We start from the raw sequence: 12,673 nt of genomic DNA on the forward strand, positions 1-12,673 counted from the left end.
AGTCGCAGAGCCAGAGGAGTACCAACTACAAGTAGTTGTAGTTTTTGATTCTTTACATACTGATGTTGTACCTCGCTGGAACAAGTATTTTTGTACCCGGATGCTATGTATGTATTGAACCACTGTTATTATATATGTTTATTTCTTTCTAGCAGTTCTATACTACTGGTTGTAGTGTTGCATGATTACAAGTACATATACAGCTTCGCTTCGTATACAGGAAAAATTCTTATGTATACGGCGGCGGGTCTGTTAGCGTGCCCGGGAAAACGAGGAATCCGGAGCGTGACAAATATTAAAGACTATTCTTATTTGAGTAAGAATATAGTTTGGTTTTTGCACATATGCGTATAAATTTTTTTTTTTTACATTAAAGTATTATTGTGCACTAAAGTGGAACTATGAGTTGAATTTATAATAAGCTCATACGGTTGTAACTCATAAAATTATTTGATTAAGGAATACGTGTTTTTGCACATATGCGTATAAATTTTTTTTTTTTACATTAAAGTATTATTGTGCACTAAAGTGGAACTCTGAGTTGAATTTATAATAAGTTCATACGGTTGTAACTCATAAAATTATTTGATTAAGGAATACGTGTTTTTGATACGTGGAAGGGAATGTTCATATTTTGGAACATAACCGCTATGATCAAAGTATTGTGATTTTTTTGTCGAGTGGGAGATTTCAACTGTATAATTTAGTTGGTATCTAATAAATTTTTTTTTGTATCACCTATTCGGTGGTGAATATATCACTAGGTAAAGTAGGAGAATGTTAGATGTGGCCCACGTGGTTTTTTCAAAGCGATCTATAAAAATACAATCAGTCTATTTAAGTCGATCTATAAAAATACGGTAGATCTAACGGTTAAGATGTATCTGGACACGTCCTTGATAGACGGACGTAATTTAACATCTTTACATCAAGTTATATATAAATATGTAACATACGAGAGTCTCAGTTTAACCCTAATCCAATTTTCTATAACGGCCTCATCTCTGAGGATAAGGGAATTAGACTCGAAACGTCCCGCTCTTTTGCAGATCGCGAACGAGAATGAACCACGAGTAAGGACCGTCGTCTACCATTCGGGTATTGAAATCGAAATCATGGCAGAAGGTACGATCTTAGTTTCTAATAAAGTTTCAACATGTGGTGGTTTTGTACTTGAATTTGCGAATACTTTTTATATTCTTAAATTTTCTAGAAATTTAGTTTTCGTTTCTAAATTGAGAAATAAAGGATTCAGAGGTGTCATTGGACCTGCTAACCAACTAACCTAATCCAAATATATATATATATATGGAGTTGAGCTAGAATACTATCGGTAGCAAACGGGCTCTGTTGCCACCCATTTGTTTTCGATGATAGAGCCTCCAAATCGATGATCGGCACCGTTGAATATGATCTATACCACTTGAAGTATCTAAAAATCAAATTTCATACTTCACCGATATTGTTCTCTTGTCCATCAATTGGGCGTAAAAATGAACGGCTGAAAATAATATCCTCTAAAAAGTGATGATAGAAATTTTGTAATCAAGATCGAGAGTATAGATCTTATTTTAAATAGTTTAAAGAATTTTCTAACCAAAATTTAATTGATTTGGATAGCTTTACACCGTTAAACGAGAAAACGCCTTATATCTACCATTAAAATTATAAATTTTGAAACCCTTTAATCATTAGGTTAATGATGTCGAAATGATTTGAAATTTGGTTTCTAGATACTTCAAATGGTATAGATCATGTTCAACAGTGTCGATCTCGTCAATTTAAATGCTCCATCATCGAAAACAAATGGGTTGCAACAGAGCTGGTATGCTACCGATAGCATTCTAACTCAACTCTCTCTCTCTCTCTCTCTCTCTCTCTCTCTCTCTCTCTCTCTCTCTATATATATATATATATATATAGAGAGCAAGAAGAGAGAGAGAGAGAGAGAGAGAGAGAGAGAGTTGATCTAGATACTTTTACAAGTATCATCTCTCATGTTGCTATCACTTTTTAGCGATTGGATCTACTTTTTGATTACAAATAGCCTTGGATCAAACACTATTCCACCTACCACACGTACCCGCATCATCTCAACCTCACATCTCTCCATCAAGACTAAACACACAAGTATCACTTTGGGTGATACTTGTAAAAGTATTCTAGCCTATCATATATATATATATATATTATATATATAATATATATATATATAATAATATATATTATATAATATATAATTGAGCTAGAATACTTTTAGAAGCACCAATCCTTGGTTCTTCTAAGTTTCTAGCCCTTGGATCTACTGCTTAATCATAATAATCCTTGGATCAAAACTATTCCCCTAACCACCACCTACCACCATCATCTCAACCCTACATCTCTCCATCCAATGGTTAAAAACTCAAAAGCACTACCCCCTTGGTGCTTTTGAGAGTATTCTAGCTCATAAATAAATAAATAAATAAATAAATAAATATATATATATATATAATTGAGCTCCTATGCTTTTAAAAGTACCAAGTCATTGGTGCTTGTAAGTTTTTGACCCTTGGATTAAGGGATGTGCGGTTAGGATGATGTGGGCGCCCTAGGGTTGAGTGGGTGGTTGGTTGAATAGTATAATCTAACGGATAAAAATGATCAAAGGCAGAGATTTAACGGTAAAAAATTTACAAGCACCAAGTGCTTGATGCTTTTACAAGCACCAGCCGGACTCTCTCTCTCTCTCTCTCTCTCTCTCTCTCTCTCTCTCTCTCTATATATATATATATATATATGAGCTAGAATACTTTTTGAAGCACCAACCCCTTGGTGCTTCTAGATTTCTAGCCCTTGGATCTACTCCTTGATTACTAATACCCCTTGGATCAAACACTAATCCTCCTACCACCACCTACCATCACCTACCATCATCATCTCAACCCTACATCTCTCCATCCAATGGCTAAAAACTCAAAAGTACCATCCTCTTAGTGCTTTTGAGAGTATTCTAGTTCAACTCTCTCTCTCTCTCTATATATATATATATTGTAAAGAACATCATAAGATATTTATTTCATAGGATAAACAGTCACAGACTTCTCAAACTCTTCAAGAGAAGACTAAGTAGAAGCTACCTGGAAAACAAGGCCTCATTTAGCTAGTTTTTCAACATATTGTGAAAGTGAACTATATCTAAAAGACCACCCTATAAGAATATTATTATTGGACTCCGAAAGGCATCGAAGCGAAGCAATTCGCTCTACTCCTTACAGTGAAATCGGCATATAGTGGTCCTCCTTATACAAGTTAGAACGAATGATAATAGTTGAATCTCTATAAATTGAGTACTTGACATTAGGCCGATTATTTAGAAGCCATAATAGTTGGTTTGATTCTCATAATGGGATGGGATTGGAATTTGCTAAGAATAATACTATAGATATATGTCATATTTAATGTACCCCCCAATCAAGTAAACAGCTTAATTTTGCCACTTTTGAAATTTGACTGCGCCAACTGCATATTTGGAGGACGTTCGGTTCACAATAACATAACTCATTTCCCAACCTTAGATGACATTACATATCAAGAGGATGCCTAAACTTTGGATCAGTTGCAAGTATATTTATCTAAACAAACTTGTATTTCAATTTCTAATCTTTCGGAAATTTTAATTTTTTGTATCCAGTCACTAGCCCAAACAACTATACCCATATTTTTAGGGTAAACTTCAAATACCCCCATGTGGTTTCACACTTTCTCACTTTAATACCCTGTGGTTTAAAGTGTATCAAGTTAGCCCCTATGGTTTCGCACTTTCTCACTTTAGTACCATGTGGTATAAAGTGTATCAAATTAGTATCCTAGGGTTTTATTTTTCTCTTTTTATTATCCATTTCACTAATTTTTTCTGTTAAATCTGCGACAAAGTTAATATTAAAAAGTACTAAAGTGAATATTCGATAAACCTAGGTAGGGTATCTGAAGTTTTTTGTATATAATTAATTTAATGAAATATTAACGGAGGAAAAAAAATCAGTGACAAAATTAAAACTAAAGGGTATTAAAGTAAATATTGATAAACTTAGGTAGGTATCTGAAGTTTTTATATATAATTTAACGAAATATTAACAGAGGAGCCGACGAAAAGAGAAAAATAAAACCATAGGGTACTAAATTGATGCACTTTAAACTACAAGGTACTAAAGTGAGAAAGTACCAAACCACAGGGTACTAAATTGATACACTTTAAAACACAAGGTATTAAAGTGAAAAAGTGCAAAACCACAGGGGTGGTATTTAAAGTTTTCCCATATTTTTATAGAAAATAGTATAACATAAAATAAATGATTGGCGATAGGGTGGTGCATGATTTCTTAAATTGTTGGAATGTTGAAAAGGTATTAAAATTAGAATTTTAGAGTCATAATTGTTGGCCTAAAGAGGCCAGCATTCTGCCCTGTGATAGAAGGCCAGGTGGGACCGAGTCACGTTTGAAATAGCGAAAGGTCGGACTGGGTCAAGTCATGTTCGAATTGGCGTGAGACTGTTGAGCCGAGTTGTCACGCCCCGGATTACACTTTCCCCGGGCACGCCGACAAATCCGCCGTATACAAAGGAATTTTCCCTGTATACGAAGCGATAGCTGTACCTGTAAATCAAACACTACTACGAACAGTAGTAGAGAGCTGCTAGAGAAAACAGAAGCTAAACAAACTGAGTTTCATATACATAGTCCAAATCCAAAATACAAAGCTACTCGCACTGGCGAGTTAAGTCCACTATGTACATAAACTCGAAACAAAACATCTACCTGCAGTAGGGGCACCTCTAGCTCAGCACGTCGGGTAGGGCTCTAACTCGCGACGCCCTTACCTCGATCCTGATCCGCGGAAGGCGCAGCAGCCGAAACCTGTGGCTCTGCAAAACGGGGGTAACAACTGGGCGTGAGAACTACTATAAAAACAAGTAGTCCTCAGTGGGTACCGCCCAAAACAACATCGGTCCACCCACTAAGTCTACAGGAGGGAGCAAGAATAGTAGGAAAAGCAGGAAACAAACTCAACCGCTACAAATCACTATACTATCATGCTCTACACTAACCAACTGTAGGAAATGTCAAATCTGACCCAATCCAATCGGGACTGTAGACATACCCGTCCCTGGGACTGTGAACACACCCGTCCCTGCCCCGTTGCGACTATCGGGCTCTATCCACACTAACTGGTCCGTGGAGAGCAAGTCCAACTGGCATGAGCGACACCAACGCAAAAGCACAAGCCTGACTCCGGAGTGGCACTCGTGGGCGCTACCCAACCGAGTATGCAGCGTATCTCTGTCGAGCTCAATCAGGCTCCAACTAGCCAAAGTCAAGTAATCGACTTAAACTGGTCTAACAACCAACAGGTAACGTGCCCTCGGCACAATCTGACGCCAAAAAGGCGATACGGTCCACCGTCAACTCTGACGGCACCCAACAGTCCGAAACGGCCTGAACGACCCTGCAAAAATTCACTCGGCGAACCAGCACGAGTGTAAATACATTCTAAACTACCCAAGGTATCCATTGCACTGACTCGGCAACGATACAATCGAACACGGCTCCTAGAGCTAAATCTGGTAGTTTAAGCATATGACGGGTCAAAACGCAGGTTTTCTCCTAAGTCAAATTTCAAGTCCAACATGTATAATTTAAATATTCATTTCAGCATGCTTCTACATTCATATTACATTCAAAATGCTAATCGATGAATTAAAGCATGATTTACAACACTCGAACTATACACGTTGACTAACATGCACTTAGGAGCGAAACCGATGAAACACCCACCTCTAATGCAATTCCTGGCAGCAATAGGGTCTCGGATCCTCAAGCAACACTGCTGGAAACCTCTTCAAACCAGCAACAAAGCCCCTTAAGATCTGGATTTACAATGCACCCAAAAATCCAATAAAAATCATCAAAATCCACAATTCAGTCCAAGTACACAGCAGCAGAGAAGAGAAGGGTTTCGACCAAGCTAACCTTCACCAAAATCCACAAGTAAGGACTTCGTGGATTCTTCTCGCAGTCCCGAAACCAACGAATCAAGTCTCGACGAAATCCGATGCTCCTACGTCGAGTACGAGCTGAAATACTAACAGTCGACGATGAATTTCAGCAAAACAGCATTTAAGCTTAAATATCTCAATTCCAATGTCAAAACTCACCAAACGAACTCCAAATCAGGTGGAGAGGGTCCCAATTCCAGTACTGGGTGATAGGGAAAATAACTCAACTCCACAAAGCCCCTGCTTCCCAAGTTCACCCCAAGAAAACATCAAAAATTGGCAAATTCTGTCCAAAGCAACAACAGCAGAGGAAAACCTGAGTTCGACTGAGCTAACCTTCACCAAATTCTGCAAATTAGGGCTTCGTGGATTCCTCTGGAAGTCAAGAATCCAGCAAACCAAGTTTCGTTGAAATCCGACCTTCCTACGTCACGCACGAGCCAAAACACTGGAGGTCGTCGCTGAAGAACTGCAAAATCAGCACCTTGCAATTCTTGGAGAGGTGGATCTTGATGCAAATTGGAAAGATTTGAGGGATTTGGGAGTAAAATCTAAGTCCTCTGTGAAGAACAGGTAAAAGAGCTCAAAGGGGGCGCTTCTCAGCTATTTATAGGCTGCTGGATAGATCAGATAAGCCCCAGGAAAAATAGCCGCAATCCAGTGCCCCTGCAGAAACGGGCGTTTCTGGGCGCCCGGAACCATGTTCTGGGCGACCAGAACATCCGGCCTGCACAAAATGGGCCCCTCGGACTCTCCGCCCGCGGTGTGCTGCGCCCGTAAACGGCACCGGCGGAACTCACCTACCGCCCTGCCACGCGTCGAAGCAAGCGATATTCACGAGGTGAAATTTCTGGACCCACTTCTGGGCGCCCGGAACATGGGATCCGAATTGGCTTCCAGTTTCAATTAAAATCAACACTCGTTTCTGGGCGACCCTAACAATGTTCTGGGCGCCCGAATCTGGCAAAACTTCAGTTTTGCTTATTTGAGTGCGCCGAGTCCAATTCTGCATCCAATTCGTGTAGAATTGACTCCGACTCAGTCCGACACTCTCCAGAGATGTCGACCAGTCTATAATACTGAAGCCAATCCTATCCAAAGCTCAGGAACACTACACGAGTCACAATAGAGATCCGTGGGCATCGTGTCTATACGTTTTAAGTAAATGGATTGCATATTTTTAACAGATCGAGCTTTTGAAATTAATAGTTAGTACTGGCGATCCGACAATAGCAAATGAAATTTTATCAACATAGTTCGCTTTGATCTTAAAGGTCTCATTTATGTGTGATTGGGATTAGAACTTGGATTTAATCACAAAACCAAATTTATTGAAACCTAGCCAATATTGTAAATTATATTTACAAGTAAGTTTACGCTAAGTTAGGAGGATTTAAGTTGAAATCCTTTTTTAAAGTGTGACGTTTGAACATATAAATTGATGATCAGAAACATCGGATACGATCTAGAATAATTTTACTCACTAGATATCGAATTTCCAAGATTTTCCTAAATAAATAGTCTAACACCGGAGTTCTCTCCGAAAATCAAAAGCTGCTTTCTTGATCTAGACATTTCGAAAAATTTTCAAGCCAAAGCATTTAGGCTTCGTTTGGGATTGCGGGGAGATTGCGTTACGTGCGGTGAGAAACGACGATGGAAAAATACCCTGTTTGTTTCCGTACGTAATATTGCGTTCCGCATATCATGATGAGTCGGTTACGATATATTTTCTGCGGTCCCACCGGAGAACGCAGAAGTATATCTCTATATGCTTTTTCCTCAACTCCATTTTATCTAATAGCGTTGGGTAGACCTCAATACCAAACTAAGCCTTAGTTTCAACTTTAACCATTGCCATTGAGCACAGTAAAGAAAGGCATAATTGTCTATATATCCCTCATGCATTTGAAAATATCCGATTTATTCTTTCTTTTTTTTTTTCTAAAATATCCATCATATGTTCCATCATTATTATAAAATACACATGCAGTTATCTCCTGTTAAGTAAATTTGGGTTAAATGTGAGTTAAATATTTACCACCGTTAAAAAAAATTAAAATGTCAGTTTTGCCCTTAACTTAAGGGCAAATAAGAAATGTTGGTAACGGTAGAAGAGTATATTTGAAAAGACCAAAAGTCAAAATACTTTTTATGCCCCGACTTTAAGAGCAAATAAGAAAAGTCGGTAATGGTGAAAGGATATATTTGAATGGGCAAAATAGTAATTTTATACAGATAATATAGTTTATTAACAGATTTTAACTCTAAGGGTATATTTGAAATAAGTTGGAACGTAAAAATGATATTTTCAATATGAGGAATGCTTCAATACACCAGCTAAATTAAATCTAGCCATCCATATTTTAAGGGCAAGATTGACTTTTAGACAGTAGTAACCTGCTCAACAGGTCACCATTCAAGATCAGTAGTAAGGGTAATATTGGAAAATAAATATTAGCGAATTACCAAATTTGATAAACTCTAAATAAATATTTATTTCCTTATTTAATTTGGTTACTTACCAAATTAGATAGTGGCTAATTTCATAAGTAATTAACCTTAATAAAATTGAATTTAAAATTTAATTTGAGCTTAAACTTTATAATTGTATACATTAAATTCAAATTTAATTTTAATTTTAATTTTCAGAAAGAAAAAAATTATATTTAAATGAGTAGTACATTTCAATTCAAATTGTTAATCTAATATTAAAATAACATGAAAATTCAAATATATTAACTTATTTTAAATTGTAAATTATGCTGTACTTATAAACCCAACTTTTATTATTTATTTAAATAAAAGGCTTCTATTTTTAAAATTAAATTCAAATTGTTTATTCAATAGTGAAAACAACATTAAAGTTCAAAAATATTGATTAAAATTTAAATTTAAATTTAGATTTAATTTATATTATAGTTAAAAAATAAATTTTGTTAACTATTTAAACTAAACGTTTCGATATTTAAAAATTAGATTTATAATATTTTAGCTATTATAATTTCAAACTATCTTTAAAATGGTTTTTAACTTGTTTAAATAATACATTAAATTCATTTGATTTGGATTATTTGACTTGGATGATAAGTTCAATTAAAATAGTTTTTCCATGGTCTAAAAAATCACTTTGCGCCCATGCAAAGTTTAACGCATTTTTCACTTTGCAACCACATTATTCTTTAAAAAATTTACTTTACCACCTATTTTGACATAGGATTTTTTGATAAAATAACAATTAAATTAATCAGGTTAATATTAAACTGGTTGAGCTATCCAATCAAATAATCATAACTCGAACAGTAAACTTCGGATCGACTATCCATGTTTAAAAGTTAAAATATCAATATATTACATTTTTCTAATTGAATTTTAGCTTTGAACATCCAATTTCAATTTATTAAGAGTTTTGTCTTGAATTTTGACCACATCAACTTCAACTCATCATTCAGCCATCTAAATTGAAGTGTAAAACTCAATACAATAATCTAAAAAATTTGAATAAAGTTGGACAACCAAAGAATTACGTTTTTTATAATTTGAGAATAAAGTGTGTAATTTATACTGAACTTGTGAAGATTATAAAAGTTTAATTTATTTTAATTAAGATATTGAACCGAATTTGTTAGAACTATTGATCACAAAGTCAAATTCAAAATTTTTTAAACATTCACTTGGGGACAATATTTCAATTCAATTACTAAGAGATTGCATAATATAACTTGTCAGTTGCAATATATATTTTATATTTGCATATACTTTTTGATGCAAAAAAATTTAAAATTTGAGACAAATTTAAAATTTTATTTCATAATCAAATAATACAAATAAATTCAATTAAAAATTGTAAATATAGATTAGCTATTACTTCAAAAAGGAAAGCAAAATGGACAAAAATGGAATGGAATGTTCTATATTTACTAAAGAGGCATTATGAGAATGGAAATAAAAATTTTCCAAAAAGCCCTGGATACTAATTTACATGATGAGAAAATATTTTGCCCTCGGTAAGAGGGAGACCGGTACCTAATACAACAAAAGCCGGTCACCTTCTTAAATAAAAGGCATCCTCGCCATCCATTTTAGAAAATTTAAGAGCTAAGATCTGTTGGTGTATAGGAGTATTGCTCTTTCAATATTAGCCTTATAAGAGGGATAAATCAAAAAGTCGGAAACTTTTTAGAAGTATATAAGCAATTGCCCCTTAAAGTAAAAGCCTGTTTATATCGATAAAAAAATTTCTTAATCTTGGGACCACTGGATGTGCAACTAAATAAAAACCTGTTTATATGGACAAAAAATTTCTTAATCTTGGGACCACTTGATGTGCAACTAAAGAGAAAGCGAATTCGATCGACAAGCGCAAAATTCAACCAAATAGAATTCAACAGGCATGAAATTTGGCCACTTGTATGTACAGCTGAATATAATTCAACGAGCGTGAAATTGATTTTCACTAGTTTCAGATGCTCTAGAATCACTCAACATTCAAGTACTGAGGGAAGCAAATGTTCAAAGAACGGAACATGACTGTACGACCGGTCCAGATTAATCTTGGATTGGCCCGCAGGGCCGTACATTCTACGTTCCAACGTTGAAATTAACGCTCTAATGTGTTTGGAATCCCAAAAGTCTATTATGTGACAATTACACCACATCATGTATAACCAGACAATTTAATATATATATATATATATATATATATATATATATATATATATATATATTAAAATTTATAATAAAAATATCTTTCTAAAATCATGATAAGATCGGTAAATTCAAGAACATTATGTCACTATTTGATTTGAGTTAGTTAATAGTATTTTAAAATTCTTTCTATCTGAATTTTATTAAATTCGATTTAAAGTTTGATACTAAACATAGTGTTAAACCTCTTATCTTTCCAGTCGGACGATCAATCGGCATCACGAAAAATTGGTAAAGATTTGGACACCAATAATACAATTCAAATTATCTGAATTCTTTCCATCTAAATTTGATTAAAATTTGAATTACTTAGAATTCAAATTTAATTTACTAAATTAATTTTGAATTCTTTCTGTCTGCAGTGGTCAGATCGTACCTGCTGTCTGCCGGCGCAAGTGGTGGCAATTTTCATGGCATGCGGGATGACGAGGCGAACTGCCACTTTTCTTCCCCCCACGCCCACCAGTTTATTACTCCTATTTCTAATCATTTATTATTGTAATTTGTTGGCATCTTGAAATGGTTTTCTCAATTTTTATTTTATTTTGACCAACCTTAATTTTTATTTTTTGTGAGAATTAAATAATTACGTCAAAAAAAAGTTTAGAAAGTTTAGTAAATTAAATAATTTTAATTATGTTTTAGCGAATAAAATTAAGTTAATTAATAATTCATAACTAGTGCAGTCATTAAATTTGGGCTAAATTATAAAAGCCTCATCGCGCTTTAGCACTTATCTTAATTATCCCAATGCATAAAATATTTCATCAATTAGCTCCCTACGCTTTATCATTATTTTAAAGACGTCTAGCTATTTGGAATAATTATTGAATTCAGCTATAAAAGTTTTATAAAAGTAAATTTACAGATAAAATTATTTATAGTAATGCAATAGAATAGTATAAATTGAATAAATTGCTCACTAAACTATTAACTTTGATAGTATTAGTACAATATAGTGTCGCCTTTATTTAAACTTTTATGCCAAACACATTTTTATAAAGTTTTACAATCTATTTGCCAATTTTTTATGTTTTTTAGATCTATTTGAGATTGTGACAAGTATGAAATAACAAATGATACAATTTTTGATGTAAGAAGATAATTGAGACGGAGGCTAAAGCACAATAGGGTATTTTGTAATTTAGCGTTAATTTGATAAATTTTTAAACTATTACAATTTTGACTAAGTGCGGGATCAAATGTATAGTTCATTTGTTGGTAGCTTGGAGGATTAGAAACATGACTATTGCTTTCCAATTAGCTGCTTTTGCATTAATTGCGACTTCATCAGTCTTACTAAAAAACAAATAAGTTGAAAGGACCTTAATCAACAATAAAATAGTTATTGCAAACGAGCCTAGAGTTGAGGGATCTCCATACAATTTTATTTTAATACTATAAAGTAATAATAAAAAAAAATAGACAAGGCTAGTGAATACAGTCCTTTGGGTTGTAAATCAAGCAACCCTCTTTTCTTTTGAAAAGGAAAATTGTATAGCGACACCCTAAATTTATTATTTTTTTTTACTTACATGTATATAATTTCGTCGATCGTCACTAGTGCAATAGTGACGAGTGGCAATAGATTTGATAATTAATTTTTATGATCTCAAATTTAAAGTTTAATTGTTTCACATTTTTAGATAAATTATAAAATTTTATTAACTATTAACTTAGATTTTATTTAGACTTTTAATATTAATTAAGTTACAAGATTTAAATTTATAGCTCGGTTAACTTTTAGCAGTTCATTAGACCAATTTTATTCGCTATAAATTATTTAAATCATTAATTTTAATAAAATTATTGATCAATTTGATGAAAATTTAATTTATTTGGCTTAAATTATTCAATTTTTTAAAAAAAATCAAAATATGAGGGAGTCACAAATCATGATATAATAGTCACACGATGTGACTAATAAAGA

The 12,673-nt window shown here is 34.0% G+C and overlaps 1 long non-coding RNA gene across 1 annotated transcript; it reads right to left on the reverse strand.

Annotated features, from left to right (window-relative positions):
- On the reverse strand, positions 4,866-6,069 carry LOC109728800. The gene is made up of 3 exons (XR_002221108.1): positions 6,011-6,069; positions 5,816-5,907; positions 4,866-4,905 (listed from the first exon to the last, which is right to left on the reverse strand). It is a non-coding gene; the product is annotated as an uncharacterized LOC109728800 (long non-coding RNA).

The sequence above is a fragment of the Ananas comosus genome, linkage group 24 (genome assembly GCF_001540865.1).
Source record: "Ananas comosus cultivar F153 linkage group 24, ASM154086v1, whole genome shotgun sequence".
Taxonomy (NCBI): domain Eukaryota; kingdom Viridiplantae; phylum Streptophyta; class Magnoliopsida; order Poales; family Bromeliaceae; genus Ananas; species Ananas comosus.